We start from the raw sequence: 15,299 nt of genomic DNA, 5'->3' as shown, positions 1-15,299 counted from the left end.
CCCTAGGTGCAGAGGCATGTGAGATTCAAACTCTGCCTTCCATGGGCCCACAGCCCAGTCACTGAGAGAGCCACAGAGGGTCCCTGGCACCACTGAGGGGCCACAGACCAGCCTTCCGGTCCTCCCTTCCTCCTTTCCTTCTTTGACGGCCTTTTGCGTGCCTGCGAGGTGACCGTAATTGCTGATTTCCCTGCCTCCTCACCCAAGTCTCTAGGAGACCAGGCTGCCCCGGAAGCTCTTCTACAGTTCTCCTTGCTCCTGGGGTGTAGACAGTGGGGAGGGGAGGGCGCTGAGCCATGGGGGCTGAGATGGGGCAGGACAACAAACTTGCATGGCCCTTCTCTGGTATTAGTGACCCGGCCACTCTGCTAGGCAGGGCGGGACTCAGCCAGAACTGGCCCCAGGGACACCTGGCTGGCAGCTGCACCAGCCCAGCTCCCGGCCGTCATGAGGGGATGCTCAGTGATGGGGTGGAAGGCCAGAGGGGAGGGGCTGTGACCCTCCCACTCCCACCTTGGGCCTATCTCTTCAGGCCTTTAGAGAAAGACAGGAGGGATGCTGCCTGGGTCTAGCCTTGGTCCCTGAGCTAGGTTGGACCTGGGGTCCTTGCTTAGGACTAAGGTTTTATCTGGCTCTCACCTGATCCCCAGGACTAAAGTGTGCCCTGATCCCTGGCCCCCGGCTGGTGGCTGCCAGAAACCACCAGCCCTGATAAGAGCAGAGAGCCTGATTCCTGCAGACGGGAGTGGCCGGTAACCATCTGTTAGGTCGTGGGGGCATCCTGGGTGCCCACTCTCCACCTGCACTGCCATCGTGGCCAGGCCCCAGCATCTCCTGAGTCCACCCTCATTGGTTGGCCTAGATACCCTCCAAGACCCAAGAGACGCATCTCCTGGGCCCCCAAACACGGCCAGCCCTGGGCTGTGTGCCACTACTTTCTGGGGCCTCCCACTCACGGGGACAAAAAGGCTGTATGCTCTGTGAGCCCTGGTTCTAGGCTATGGTCTTTCCTCTGCTCTTCCTCAGCTCTGCTGAGCTGAGTTAACCTCTGAAAGGCCCCCACCTGCCTCAGCTGAACTCAGAAAGAAGGTGGATATATTAGGGAAGAGAGAAACGGCTAGGGTGGACAGGTCAGCTCTCCATGTCCAGAGCCCAGCAGGTTTGCTAGGCCTCAGTGGCCCATCCAGCAGAGGGCTGTGGGCAGTTGTGTAGGAGGTTCCCAGATATGCTCCCTTCATGCAGTCCCTTCACTCTGCCTTTTAGCAACATGTCTTCCCAGCTTCTTAGAGACAGAACATTTCCCCTTTCCATTTTATCTGCAAAAATAGGAACTGGCTAGGGAGATGGAAAGACCAACCCCCTAAGGAAAGACAACAGCATTACGCGACTGGTCAGAAACACAGACACATGAGGTGTGAACGCTGATAATGGTACGGGTGAGGACTCAATCTTTTTTTTTTTTTTTTTTTTAAATAAATTTCGAAAATTTCAGACAGGCAAGAATGAATCACAGTACTCTACAGAAGGTGTAGGATGGCCATATTATAAAACAAGGATGCAAGAAAAGTAAGCAGAACAGAGATAGGGAAGGAGTCAATTATTGGGAACTTAGACCTGAGCTTATTCAATGATAAGATTTCACATCCCTAGCCTGTTGGAGTTACATAGGACCTTACAGGTCATTTCATTCATCTGTTCATTCAATAACGATTGCTAGGTCAGAAGCTAAATATATAATGATAAAAACAAATGAATAAAACCACCACCACCAAAACCAGGGTGACTTTTTCTGGAGTCATCAGTTGAGTGAGAAAACCCCTTTGTAGATGAAGTAATTGAGACTCAGGGCATTGAGGTATTTCTCTCAACCTGCAACCTGGCTCCAGAGCTAAGCCTGGAACTCAAGACCTTGACCTAGTCCAGCCCTTTCTCCTCCACATCCTGCTGCCTGTCCTGCAGAGAGCCTCCTGACCCCAGCCGGGTCCCCCTGCCCAGGAGGCAGCTGCCAGTACAGCACACCTGGGCAAGCAGCTGGCCAGCCTGAGAACACTTCCCTGGCTGACTTCAGCACACTGAGAGCTAGTGGTTGTGTGAAGACCAGTGGTCTCCAAGTGTTTTTGACCATGTTCCTCCACCAGCAAATACCATTTAAAATATGAATATATACAGAACAAGGACATTTTAAAAAGGACGGTAAGAGATGGAATATTTTTCTTCATAACGTGGCAGACAAAGACCTCATACTCTGGGTAAAAGTATTACTTCAATATGCTCGGCATTATTATATTTGCTTTGACTTATGCTTTCTCTGGGGTCATTATTTTCAGGCCACTTGTCTACTCTGTAGGGCCAAACTCATTAAGACATAATAGTACAAATGAGTTAAGTTAGTTGAAACTCGACGATATACATTTACCTGGGTATCTGGAAACTGCAATATGGTGCCATAAACTGGAAGAAAAGAATGGGTGAGGATCCTGGGCAGAAAAGAGGGAACCTACAGGGCCCAAGACCTGCTGGCAAGGTTCACTTAAGCTGGTGTCTGAGAACCTGGGTTTGGGGAGGGTCCCACCATTTGCCCAGTGATAAGAGTGACTCTGTGCCTGAACAGTTTGTGCAAACAGTGTGTTTTATGCCACAAATCTGCCTTCCTTCTGAGAGCCTGGAGTTTGGGTAAGTGTTCGGGAGAGGGGACCTAGGTGACTGGCCCCCAGTAAAAACCGTGGGCGCTGAGTGTCTGGTGAGTTCCCTGGTATACACTTCATGGGCTGTCACAAGTCACTGCTGGGGAATTAAGGGCATCGATGTGACTCCACTGGGAGAGGCTCTGGGAAGCTCGCACCTGGTTCCCCATGACTTTATTCCATGAGCCTTTTCATTTTGCTGATTTTGCTTTACCTTCTGTCTCTGTAATTAATCGCTGCTATGAGTACACTTCTATGCTGAGTCCTCCTAGAGAATCACTGAGCTGGGGCTCATCCTGAGACCCTGGACACAATGCCCTGAGGCTGGCTGGTGTCCCAGCTGACCAACCACTCCGTCCGCAGGAGAGTTCCTGCATGAGACCACCATACACACCCACTGCCATTAGATTTCAGTAAAGCTTAATTTCTTTCATTTTTTCTACACGTAAAATAAGTAGAGGCTGTAATATATTCTTCCACAGCCTCCCTGGCTGTGGCTCAGACAGTAAAGAATCTGTTTGCAATGCAGGAGGCCAGGGTTCGTCCTTAGGTCAGGAAGATCCTCTGGAGAAGGGCATGGCAACCCACTCCAGTATTCTTGTCTCAAGAATCCTATGGACAGAGGAGCCTGATGGGCTACTGTCCATAGGATCGCAAAGAGTCAGGCAGGACTAAGTGACTGTCACCTTCAATTTCTTTCATTTTTTCTACATATAAAGTAAGTAAAGGCTGTAATATATTCCTCCACAAGACGATCCCAGGGGATTCACGTCCCTTTGGAGACAATCTGGAGCTCTTCAGACAATGATGAAACAACAGAAGAAATATTCTGAAAGCAGGAGAGTGGGACCCCTACCAGCAGAGCCACCCACCTTGGGCTGCCTCTGCTCAGGGTTACCCCTGGGCTTGGCCTTTGCAAAAGGAGGTAGAATTTCTCTCTCCACTCTGCCACCATCATTTTAAGATGGAAATAGACCCTGGGGCTCAGTCCTGAATCCGCTTTGTCCTAAAAGTGTCCTAAAAGTCCCTGGGTTATCATTCCCACCTTCAGGCGTCAACCATTCTTCTTGTGCTGACAATTCCCTTAGCTTTTTCCCAGCTCCTACCTCTCTTCTGAGCTCCAGACCTGCATATGCCACCATCATGGAGACCAAGGTGACACTTAGGTGTTTACCAAAGCTTCACACTCCGGAGCCAGAGCTGAGCCCATCAGCCCTTCTGCTGAGTAGCTCAACTGCCGGCTGATTCAGGCCGGGATAGTGCCTTTATCCACCTGTCACTGGAAATAGGGACCTGGAAGTCCCCCAGGAACCCTCTCCTCTCCCCCCACACTTTCCTATTCAGTCCCCAAGTGCTTCTCCTTCCCCTTCCCATGCTCTAAGAGGTGGGGCCCCACACCAGCACCTCCCAGCTCCTTTGCTCTCTGCTTTCTGTCTTGATGGAGGGTACCATCAGGAGACTGGAGTGGGCAGGAGAGAGAAGATGAGGTGTGCACTCCCTGTGGCCACAGCATCTGTGCCAGCTCTGGCTGCAGCTGGGCTCCATGTGTGGTCTGGCCTCTCTGGGTATAGGAAGACCCTCCTTCTTTACCCCTTCAGGCCCAGGAGTGGTGAGGGCTTCCTGCGATGGCCTCTATACCAGCTTCCTTAACCCCACCCACACCTCTGTAGGTGGTCCCTTCACTGCACCTCTCTAGTGAAGCACCCAGGTGGACTCCATCTGCTTCCAGGACTTTGACGACACTCTTACTCCCACATCTCTTGTTAGCAGCCCCTCCTCTCTGTTCCCGTGGTGTCATCCAGATGAGCCATTGCGAGCGGAGACTCTGGAGACTGACAGAAGTTCCAGTCCTTTCTCTGTCACTTACTATCTATGTGAACCTGGGCAGGTCACATAACCTCTTTGAGCCTCAGTTTGCTCATCTGTGAAGTGGGGGCAACTAATGTATCCACCTTCATGGTTGTGTGGATGAGATGAACGAAGGTGTGTAAAGGACTGAGGTTCTTAACCAAGACTTGGCTTTCGTCCATGTATTCCTTATCACTGCTGACGGGAAGACGGCACGAGCCTCCTGCCCCTCGGCTCACCTGCTGCTCATCCATCAAACACCCCCCAGGAGGAACAATCCTCCACAGCAAATCTCAGCAAGTCTCCTTGAGTTTAAACCCTTTATTGCCCCATTGAGCCCACAGGTTAAACTCCAGATTCTTAGCAGAGTGTGCCCTCCATCGTCCACACCACTCCTGCTACTCCCCACACAGCATTTCGCATCCTAGCAATCCCACACTGCTTCAGCGTCCCCGCACACCACACGGCTCACGCCGGGGGCCTGGCACTGGCTATTTCCTCCACTCAGAATGCCATCCCCGCTAAGTTCCTTCGCAAATTTTCATGAGTCCTCCAAAACCTGGATTCACAGGCCGCCCCCCACTAAGAAGCCCTCCCAGGTCTTTCAAGGAGGTCATAGCTGCCTCCTCCCTGTGACTTCTGTCCTCACCCATGTCTCTGCTGTGCTGGTCACACTGAGATCATGTCTATTTGGTTACCTGCCTGCCTCTCCTGCGATATGGTGCAGGGCCTACACTGCCCACCTTTAAATCTCTGGACCCAGCACTGAGGGGGGTGATCGGGCTAGGTGGGCTAGCTTAGGAGGTAATGAGAGCTCTGTCACCAAAAATGTGCAAGCACATGAAAGGAAGACCACAGAGGGAACTGGAGCACTGAACGGCAAAGGAGGCTGAGCTTATGGCCTCAGTGGTCCCTTCCTCGCAATGAAGTATGTGAGGTAGTGAGCTCCCCATCACTCCACGGATTCAAGCAGACCTTGGAAGACCCCGCGTATCAGGGTGTTACCGGGCATTTCCTGCACTGGGGAGGTTTTATTTGATTTCATCCCATGTATCTTCCTTCTGGGTGGTTCTATGATGCCAAATAAACTAGAAGGTTCTGAAGGGCTATAATGATTCTGTTTCTAATTATTGTTGTTAGTTGCTAAGTTGTGTCTGACTCTTTTGCAACACCAACCCCTGGAGGAGGGCATGGCAACCCACTCCAGTTGCCAATAAAAATCTCATGGACAGAGGAGCCTGGCAGGCTCTAGTCCATCAGATCACAAACAGTCAAACACAGCTGAAGCAACTGAGCACAGACTAGCCTGCCAGGCTCCTCTGTCCATAGGATTTCTCAGGCAAGAATACTAGAGTGGGTTGCCGTTTCCTACTCCTGGGGATCCTCCTGATCCAAGGATCAAACCTGCATCTCCTACACTGGCAGGAGGATTCTTTACCACTGAGTCCCCCGGGAAGCCCCTGTTTCTAATACAAGTCTACTGATTCATCAACCCAAAGTCTTAAACATACTTATTCTAATGAAACATAATTATTCTGATGTTACAGTCTTCCTTTTTCTCTCCTTAGCCATAAAGTTTCCTGGCCCCTCTGCACCCATGATAGCAACCATGGGGGAGAGGACCTTTAGGCAGGCAATGCTCATTAGTCTCAACTATGAAGAAGGACAAAACAGTGCACATCTCCAGATGGAAAGAAAAATCTACACCTGCAACAACTGTGTTCAGACGCTTGCTCAACTGATTTTGGGAAGGCCTGCCTGGCAGAGTGAAGAGCTTTCAGTGCTCTTTGGGGACTAGCAGGGAAAGAGACACAGAGCCCCTCCCACAGTTCTGTTCTTCCAATGTCTGGGGGTGGAGGAAGTTGTCTCCGCTGGATGGATGCTGGGTGGTGGGGGGCAGGCAGCGTGGTTAGCTGTTTGCCTGCTGTCCAGAACGGTTAGAAAAAAGGGCCTTTTGTTTCATTCTGACCATCCACCTCAGATGATCAATAGTGAGAAGGCAGGCAGGGGAGACCCAGACTATCCAAAAGCAAGCCCCAGACCTCCATTACCATGAGGTGCTATAGCCTGGAGCTGAAAGGCTAGGGTTCAGCCTGGGATCTCCAGGGCCTGCCTTGTCTTCCTGAGGAGAGTGCAGGTGCTGGAGAGATTCGCAGTGCCTCCAAACGCAGGGTGCCTCTGAAGAGCATGCTCCAGAAGACTCTGTCTTACCCAGGGTCCTTTAAGTAAGATCTGCACTGAAAATCTGCCCACGGTTTGGAGTACAGCAAAGACTTTCTGGGCTTCCCCGGTGGCTTAGTGGTAAAGAATCCACCTGCAGGAGAAATGGTTTCAATCCCTGGTTTGGGAATATCCCCTGGAGAAGGAAACGGCAACCCATTCCAGTATTCTTGCCTGGGAAATCCCATGGATAGAGGAGCCTGGCGAGCTACAGTGCACAAGGCCACAAAAGAGTCATATACTACTTAGTGACTAGACAACAGCAAAGACTTTCTGGGGGAACAATTCCAGGGCTCATGGCACAAACAAGGGTACTTTGGGACTCAAGTTAGGGCCAATGGGGTATCTTAGGAGCCTTGGTGCAAGCCGCCCCTCTCTCTGAGAGGAAGTTTCCAACAGGAACCCCTTGCGACCCTTTGTGAAAGATCCCCACCTCCATAAGACCTACCAGCTGAAGAACTCGATCCAGAGAGCAGATTACAGTCTGAGCTCAGCGCCTGCCCACTTCTGGCACCAACAGCCTTATGCAGTGCACAAAACACACACCTGTACTTGGTGGCCTTGACTCGGGCTCCCTTCTCCCTTGCCCCCAGACAGCCCTGGCAGTGGCTGGAGGTGGGGGAGCTTCCTGGAAGCACCGCGTGGAGACGGGCAGTGGAGACAGTGGGGCGTGGGGGTGTGCTGGGGAGGGGGTTGATGTGTGGCTCCACGCAGCTCTGTGGACTGAAGATGTGGATAAGTGGGTGCGGGGGCAAGAGCAGAAGTGAGGCACGCAACAGACAGGCCCAGGCGGAGCAGCTGCAACTAGTTTAGGCTCCGGGCTGAGCAGCTGCACCTGGGCTCCTGCTGACACTTCAAGATAAGATACCAGCAGGAGCACTGGATCCCGATCAGGTGAAAGACAGCGGACACAACATCTTCATTCTCGTGGCCAAGGGGAGGGCCCAGCCTGACGCATGCGCAGAAGAGGCCCTCACTCTAGGGGCGGGCCAAAAGGAGGAGGAGGCGCCAGCTCCTAATGTATCCTGCCAACCTCCCAGAAACCTTTGTGCCGGAAGCCATCTTGGCTGAGAGATGCGCGTGCCCCCAGGTCAGGACCCTGAGTCAGACCAAATATGGGCACAAGCGTGATGGCTGGCCGGAGGCAACAGGAAAACTGCCCCCCGCCCCATACAAGCAACCTAAGCCGCCCCTATTGCACACAAAACACTTTTGAGTTCACCCATGTGCTCTTCCACACATACTGGGCTTCTAATAAACACTTTTATCTTTTCACAGTCTTGGTCTCTGCTGAATTCCTTCTTCAGAGAAGACAGACTGAGGTCCTTATTCCAGCCATTCCACCACTGGAATGAGAAGGGGAGGTGGATATGCCATCAGGACTGCAGCTGCGAGGGAACTTGTGAGCAGACAGGAGGCATCTTTCAGGACTTCCAGAAATAACCGCAGCTCATTCTGAGGGGGTCTCCTATTTTAAGTTTCCCCTGATTGGTCCCTCTGCATCTGGCCCTCACTCCTTCATGTAGGCCTGTCTGCATCAGGGCCTAAAACACACTGAATGGGAGTTATTTAACTACATCTTCCCATCTGCACTGTGGACTCCCTGTGGGCAGTCATCTGTGTGTCTAGCTCTGGGCCTGCAGAGCCTGGCACACAGTAGGTGCCAGGGAAATGCTATCACATATATGAATGAATTGTAAGACAAGGGTCAGGGCTTGCAGTAACGCATGTGAGGGTGTGTGGGATGAAGGGACATCATCTGTACATTTGCTGGAGGGTTTGCAGAGCCCCTGGCACTCTCCTCAGCCCCCTCCTCTGGAAGCTAGAGGTCTAGGGAACTTTTCACAACTAAAGGCCCCGGATGGCAGAGCACAGAGGAGACTGGGGGTGGGAAGGCTGCAGCCTGCCCAGAGTCCTAACTGGTTGAAACAGATTTTGTCAGCACCAGTCCCTGTAACCACAGCCCTAAGTTGCTCTAAACCAGCCAGGAAAGGCCGCCATCAAACCTTGTGGGCTTCCTCTGGGCTAGCTTTCCAGCCACCTTCTGAAATCACAAAGCTCTTTATTGTGGCCAGTCACAAAATCATGGGATCACACACTGAAACAGTCCCCAAACCACATTCTTACATCAGATTCTCTCTCAACTGTCTCAAAAAAAAAAAAAAAAAAAAAAACACCTCCAAGCAAAAAAATAATCACAGATATTTATGGTCTATCACTTGGAAATATCGCTAATTCCTATCACTCTTCACTTTACTGGGAGGTCAGTTGGGGTGTTCCCAGGTAGTCTTGAGTCAGTTAGAAAATCCTAGTATCTCTGGGGGGCTTCCCAGGTGGCACTAAGTGGTAATGAAATTGCTTGCCAATGCAGGAGACGTGGGGTCAGGAAGATCCTCTGGAGGAGAGCATGGCAACCCACTCAAGTATTCTTGCCTGGAGAATCCCATGAACAGAGGAGCCTGTCAGGGCTATAGTCCATAGGGTCACAAAGAGCTGGACATGCCTGAAGTGACTTATCACAGCACGGCACAGCATCTCTAGGAGGACTGGAAGAGGATATTGTGCTTCCAAATCCAGTACCTGTACCCCCCACTATTTCAACCCTTCCCAGCTGCTGCCCATGCAGAGCTCGTCCATACACCTGTGAGAGGATGGATAGCTGAGAGCATGCTCCAGGACCCGGAACCCAGCGCTCTGTCCTGTGATGGGATGGATGGCCCTGCTTCTGAGATTCCGGGGTGGAGGTCTATGATCCCCTTTCCTCCTCCCACTGATCTTCACGGGACAAGGTTTCTGGTGCTTCCATTGCTTTGCATCACTGGTTTCCAACAGACAAACTCAATAATAAAGCATGGTTTCTAATCTTGACCTTGCTACTCTAACTGTGGTCTGTGGAGGCAGCAGCAGCAGCAGCAGCCCAGAGCTTATTTGAGCTGCAGCCTCTCTGGCCACCCCAGACCTAACAGTCACCTGAATTCCCCAAGATCTGCAGGTGATTTACGTGCCCTTTGGACAGCACTGTCTGTGCAGGCAGAAGTTAAGATGGTGGTTACTCTGAGGAGAAGGGTGCAGACAGTAGCTGGAATGGGGTAGGACGGGCTTCTGGGATGCTGGTAAGGGCCTGTTTATTGATCTAGATTCACAGTTGAATCCAGTTTGTGAAAACTCACTGAGCTTTACACTTATGAAATGTGCATGTGTGTATTTACTTTAATAGAAGGTTAAACAATAAAGGAGTCGGGATTCTCAGCAAGTGGAGGTAGCTGGGAGGTAAAGCGGAGCTGCATTCCTCTGCGCTGCTGTCAGAGCAGCACTAGGCTGAACTGGCTTATGCAATGACTGGGGACTCACGTCCAAGTAAATGCCCTTGGAGGTCTCAGGTGCATCATTCTTCCCTCCCTGACAGCCTGCCTCAAGGCTTCTCTCTGCACTCAAGGTGGCAGAAGAACAGCAGCTGGGCTTTGACTTAGGCAGGCCCTGAGTCTGTCCCTGATCCAGATCAAGCAGAGCAAGGGCATAGAAAGATGGAGGTTTTGCCGTGGACATACCTACACCAAATCAATCAGCATCAGCCTCAGTTTTCCAGCCTCTTCTTCATCCCAAGTTTGCTCTGTTTTATTTGTAACTCTCTTAGAGGTGTCCAGAGGTAAACACAGTTGTCCAGATACAGTCTCATCACTCATTCATAACGATGGTGACTAGTGCTTGTTGAATCTGATGTGACAGGCTTTACATACACTGTCTCATTTAACCCTCACAATCCTATGAGAATGCCCATTTTACAGAGGAGTCAACTAAAGCTCAGAGATGTTAAGTAGCTTCAAGTCACACAGCAGGGAGGTAGTATAGTTAGGATTTGAATGCAAGCAGTCTAATGGAAATTCCCTTATACACCAGGCACTATGATATTACTTTGGGGATGTATAAAAAAATAAATGAATAAATACACTAAAACAACTGAATTATACACCTTAATAGGGTGAATTTTACAGTATGTGAACTATTGTCAATCTCCATATCTATGTGTTCCACACCTATGGATTCAAACAACAGGGAACAAACTGAAAACATTTTTAAAAAAAAATTCTAGAAAGTTCCAAAAAGCAAAACTTGAATTTGCCACACCAGCAACTATTTACATAGCATTTACATTAGATTTACAACTATTTACATAGCATTTGCATTGTATTAGGTATTATAAGTAACCTAGAGATGATTTAAAGTACATGGGAGGACTGCATAGGTTATATTCAAATATTACACCATTTTACATAACAGACTTGGACAACCTCACATTTTGGTATCCGTGGGGGTTCCTAGAACCAGTCCCCAGTGAATACTGAGGGATGACTGTATACCCCAAGTTTAAAAAATCTGAATGGACAAATATTTTGGTTGAGATACATATTGCTCACATCTCTAAGAATGTAGTTGACCTGTTTCTCCTGGTATGAACCAGCTAACAAAAAAATCAAAATATTTCTTTAAAAAAATGAATGAAATGTCCCAGACATCTCTGTAGTCCGACAGAGCTGGTTCCATATTTCAGCCCCGCCACCTAGCCATGCATCAGAGCTTCAGCTTTCTCTCTTATGAAGCAGGGACAGTGGACCTTCCATGGAGGCGGCTGTGGAGATTTGAAGGAGAGGCTGCACCTAGCAGCTGGCCCGAGGTGAATCACAGTGGAGAGTGCTCATTTATGAGTGCACAAGCTTCCAGGGGCGCACATGGCACTGCCAGGCGCCTCCACGCCCAGGAATGCTCTGGGCGCCCCTGCAGCTGTGGAGAGCCGCACTTGATCGAGGCCCACCTGGGTCTTCTTGCCCTCGCCTGCAGAGCCCTTCCTTACCCCTCCACACTGTGCAGGGCTTTCTGCCCGGGATTCCACAAGGGAGGCAAGCACCCTGTTTCTTCCCCACCTGCCCTGCTCACTCTCTGGGCTGCCACGGGCTGGGATTGCTGAGCTGCGTGAGCGAGTGTGAGGGCTCTCCATCCCCCTGGCACCAGGGCTCTGGCCCACACCCAGCACTTTCCTCATAGGTAGCTCTGTGCCCACAGGGGCCACGTTGCTATGGCAACTCCACTACCCACACAGTGTCCAGGGAGACAGCACGGTGTAGCTGGAGCTGTTAGCAAGAGTTGCTGAAACTAGGCTGGGAAGATGCCAGGAAGGGTCAGAGGGAACGGGGGATGGAACTGAACGTAACTGCTTCCCTAGCTCTGTGTGTACCCGTGTGTGTCTGTGTGTGTGCACGCACGTGTGTGAACGTGTGCTCACACATGCACTCACCCCACTGCCCTTCTGAGCAGAGGCACAGCCCCTAGAGAGGCACAGTCCTGTGACTGTCACGGGTTGCTTCCTGAGGTGGTGTTCACTGTTTATCTGTGTTTAGTTTCTATGTTGAAAACTAAAGGGGGAAACGTGGCACTCATACGGCAGCGGGACAGGGTGAAGGGACAGAGTGTGGCCTTCTATAGGGCCACATCTGAAGCTGCTTCCTGAGCCACCCTGCCTCTGCCCTCTATGATTCCCTGCAGGACGCAGAGTGGACACCAGGAGACTGTACCTGACGGGGAGGATGATGCCCCCTTCTTCCTACTTGCCTTATGCTCCAGGTGCCTTCTCTGAATCGTCTCATGAAGGCCATACCACAGTCCTGCATGGGGCTTCCCAGGGGGCACTAGTGGTAAAGAACCCGCCTGCCAATGCAGAAGACAGAAGAGGCGCGGGTTCGATCCCTGGGTTGGGAAGATCCCCTGGAGGAGGGCATAGCAACCCACTCCAGTATTCCTACCTGGAGAATCCCATGGACAGAGGAGCCTGGTGGGCTACAGTCCATAGGGTCATAAAGAGTTGGATACGATTGAAGCAACGTAGCATGCATAGCACACACAGTCCTGCAAGGGGGTTTACTGTGCTCATTTCACAGATGACAAAACTGAGGCTCAGAGGGGCTAAGTCACTTCCACAGTCTGGAGGCAGTATGTGTAAGAGGTAGGAATGAAGCTCAGGCTGTTGAAGACCTGTGCTCACTGCCCTAGGGGGCCCTGCTCCACCTCTGTCTCCCCACTTGTTAGGAGTTTACTGGGGGTGTCTTCTAGGTTCAGAAGGAACGCAATCCAAGGCACCACATGAAATAAAGAGCCAGCCCCCCTGGAACAGCAAGTGGAGGACCTTCCAAATCATACCCACTGAGACTGGCACTTAGGCTCTAAATTCAAGAGCTTTGGGCTCCCCTTCCTGAGCCATATTGTGGATTATTAAAGTGACCCTGGTCCTAACCACGTACACATTTGTGCTGACCCAATTCAATCCACAGTAGTTACGCCTTTCCCCCACAGTCATGAATGTGGGCTACCCTGTGCAGAGCCTCTGAAGCAGCCCTGACTGCAAATAAATGAATCCTTGGGGTGGGGAGAACCAGGCCCTAACATCTTCAGAGCCCTCGTGTTCCAGCTAATGCTTATTTGTACAGTACTTTATGCTTTATTCATACCGCCTTGCCAGGCTTCCCAGGACAGCCTCCCCCTTAAACACAAATGAGCGTGACTCCCAGAACGGGATGTCAGGCTTCATTAAAAGAAAGCATCTGGGTGTGCAGGATGTCCTCAACCAGGCTCCCTAGTCTGCGTCACCCGGCATCTGAAATTTGGGGCATACTCCAGGGAGCACGTGTGCTCTGACAGCCTTTGGCTCGTGGACAAGGTGAGGTGGCAGGAACTCCCCTCTGGGAGGGAGTGGCTCCCTGAGGGCTGGGACTCAGGTCTCAGCACCAAACACTGGGCCTCAGGCCAGTGGCTGTGTTCCCAGGTGGCAGGTGCCAGTGATAAGGACCTGGGAGGGACCAAGTGGAGCTCTGCCCCCTGATTCTCAGCTAGGAGATAAAGGTGGGCCCCTCAGCTCTTGGGGAGTCACTGCGGGAAGTGTAAATGAGAAGACACCAAACTGACCCCGGGAACCATTTTCATTACTGCTGTTGTCACGGTCTCCTCAAACTTGGGGAGGGCGTCCTCAGGGACAGAGGGGAGCTAAATACTCTCCTCGTTTAGCTTTTTCAGGATGCCTTGGGAGCAGCCCCTTCCTCAGGCCTCACTACTGCCCAGGAAAAGCGACCACAGACACACACAGTGCCCATGAGCCCGCAGGGCTGCCCAGGGCACATAAGTCACGCGGATGCAGAAATGAAGGGGGACCTCATGCGCTTCATACCATCTCCAGTGAGCAAGACACAAACTGCAGTCACCATCCTTGTGTCAGGGGTCACACTTCTGAGGGAACAAACCACTAACCCACAGCCACAGACACTTCCAGCAGTTGGACGCCAGGCATATGGGGGTCTTGTGACTCTTGACTTCACCTCCTTAACCTCCAGAAGGGCAGAGTGAAATGGAGGCAGAATAAAAACTCTGAGTGGGAGGCCTGAACCAGGTGAGCTCTGGAGCACGTGGGGTCTGACTACCCTCTGGGTCCATCCCAGAAAGAAAGGATGTCTGAGCAGCCCAGGGACCCCCAGGGTATTGGGGACTTGACTGTGAACTTCTCAAGTGGAACCTTTCAAAGTACATGTTCCAGGGACATCTCACTAGCTAGACAATTCATGCTGAAGTTACTGGTGATTAACAGAGTCAGTTCAGCGTCATCATCTGCAGGAATCAGGGGAGCACCATCATGGGCTCTGGGGCCCTCCCTCCAGTTCACGAGCTGTCCCAGAGTCTAGGAACCCACTGTGGTCCTGAAAGTCCAAGGTGTGGCTGGTGACCTGCAGCGCATTTAAGGGGTCCTCCATTTGTTTATCCCTCGATGCCAACCTATATTTCATAATCATCCAGTAGTGGGTAACATTGAGACCACAGAATAGCAAATATAATCTATTAATGAAAGGGACTGCTTCCCCCCAAATGGACCTAGACTGCTCTCGACACCTTAAAGGAAAATAACCTTAATACAAGAGTTGCTTTTGGATTAATCTGGTCAACCCTGATCCTTTGACTGTCCCTTCCAGCTCTGGTCCTCCAGGCAGAGTATTAGATGAATTACTGCATTTAGGACAATAGAGAGACCCAAACGTCTAACCCAGTTTTGAAATATCACCATAAAGTCCAGAAATAAATCCCAGCTGGTCAGCCTCATCTTAAAAAGTAACCAAAGAAACTTTCAACTGAGAGTTCTACACAATTGCTAAAAAGATTAATTTAAAAACAAAACTAACAACAACAACGACTTGGCATCAACATTTTTAAACAGGTTAATTTTCAAAACAACATTGCTAACATACAGTAAATAAATTACACTGTTTTGGGCTTCCTTAAATTTATGCATTCTCAATGGGAGTGACAGGAGTTCCCAAGGGGGACAACTCTGGTTCTTGAATGTGAATAAATATTACTCTTTTATGTAGAAACTATATGGGCTTCCCTGGTGGCACAGAGGTTAAAGCGTCTGATTGGAATGTGGGAGGCCTGGGTTCGATCCCTGGGTCAGGAAGATTCCCCTCGAGAAGGCAGTGGCAACCCACTCCAGTACTCTTGCCTGGAGAATCCCATGGA

At 50.8% G+C, this 15,299-nt stretch overlaps 1 protein-coding gene across 2 annotated transcripts in view; it reads right to left on the bottom strand.

The window, feature by feature from the left end:
- The window catches only part of GABBR2 (gamma-aminobutyric acid type B receptor subunit 2), a 370,102-nt gene that overhangs the window by 61,965 nt on the left and 292,838 nt on the right, over window positions 1-15,299 (bottom strand). The window lies entirely within an intron of this gene.

This window comes from Ovis aries, chromosome 2 (genome assembly GCF_016772045.2).
Source record: "Ovis aries strain OAR_USU_Benz2616 breed Rambouillet chromosome 2, ARS-UI_Ramb_v3.0, whole genome shotgun sequence".
NCBI lineage: Eukaryota > Metazoa > Chordata > Mammalia > Artiodactyla > Bovidae > Ovis > Ovis aries.
The sequence above is the reverse complement of the archived record's forward strand: the minus strand, read 5'-3'. Positions and strand labels throughout refer to the sequence as shown.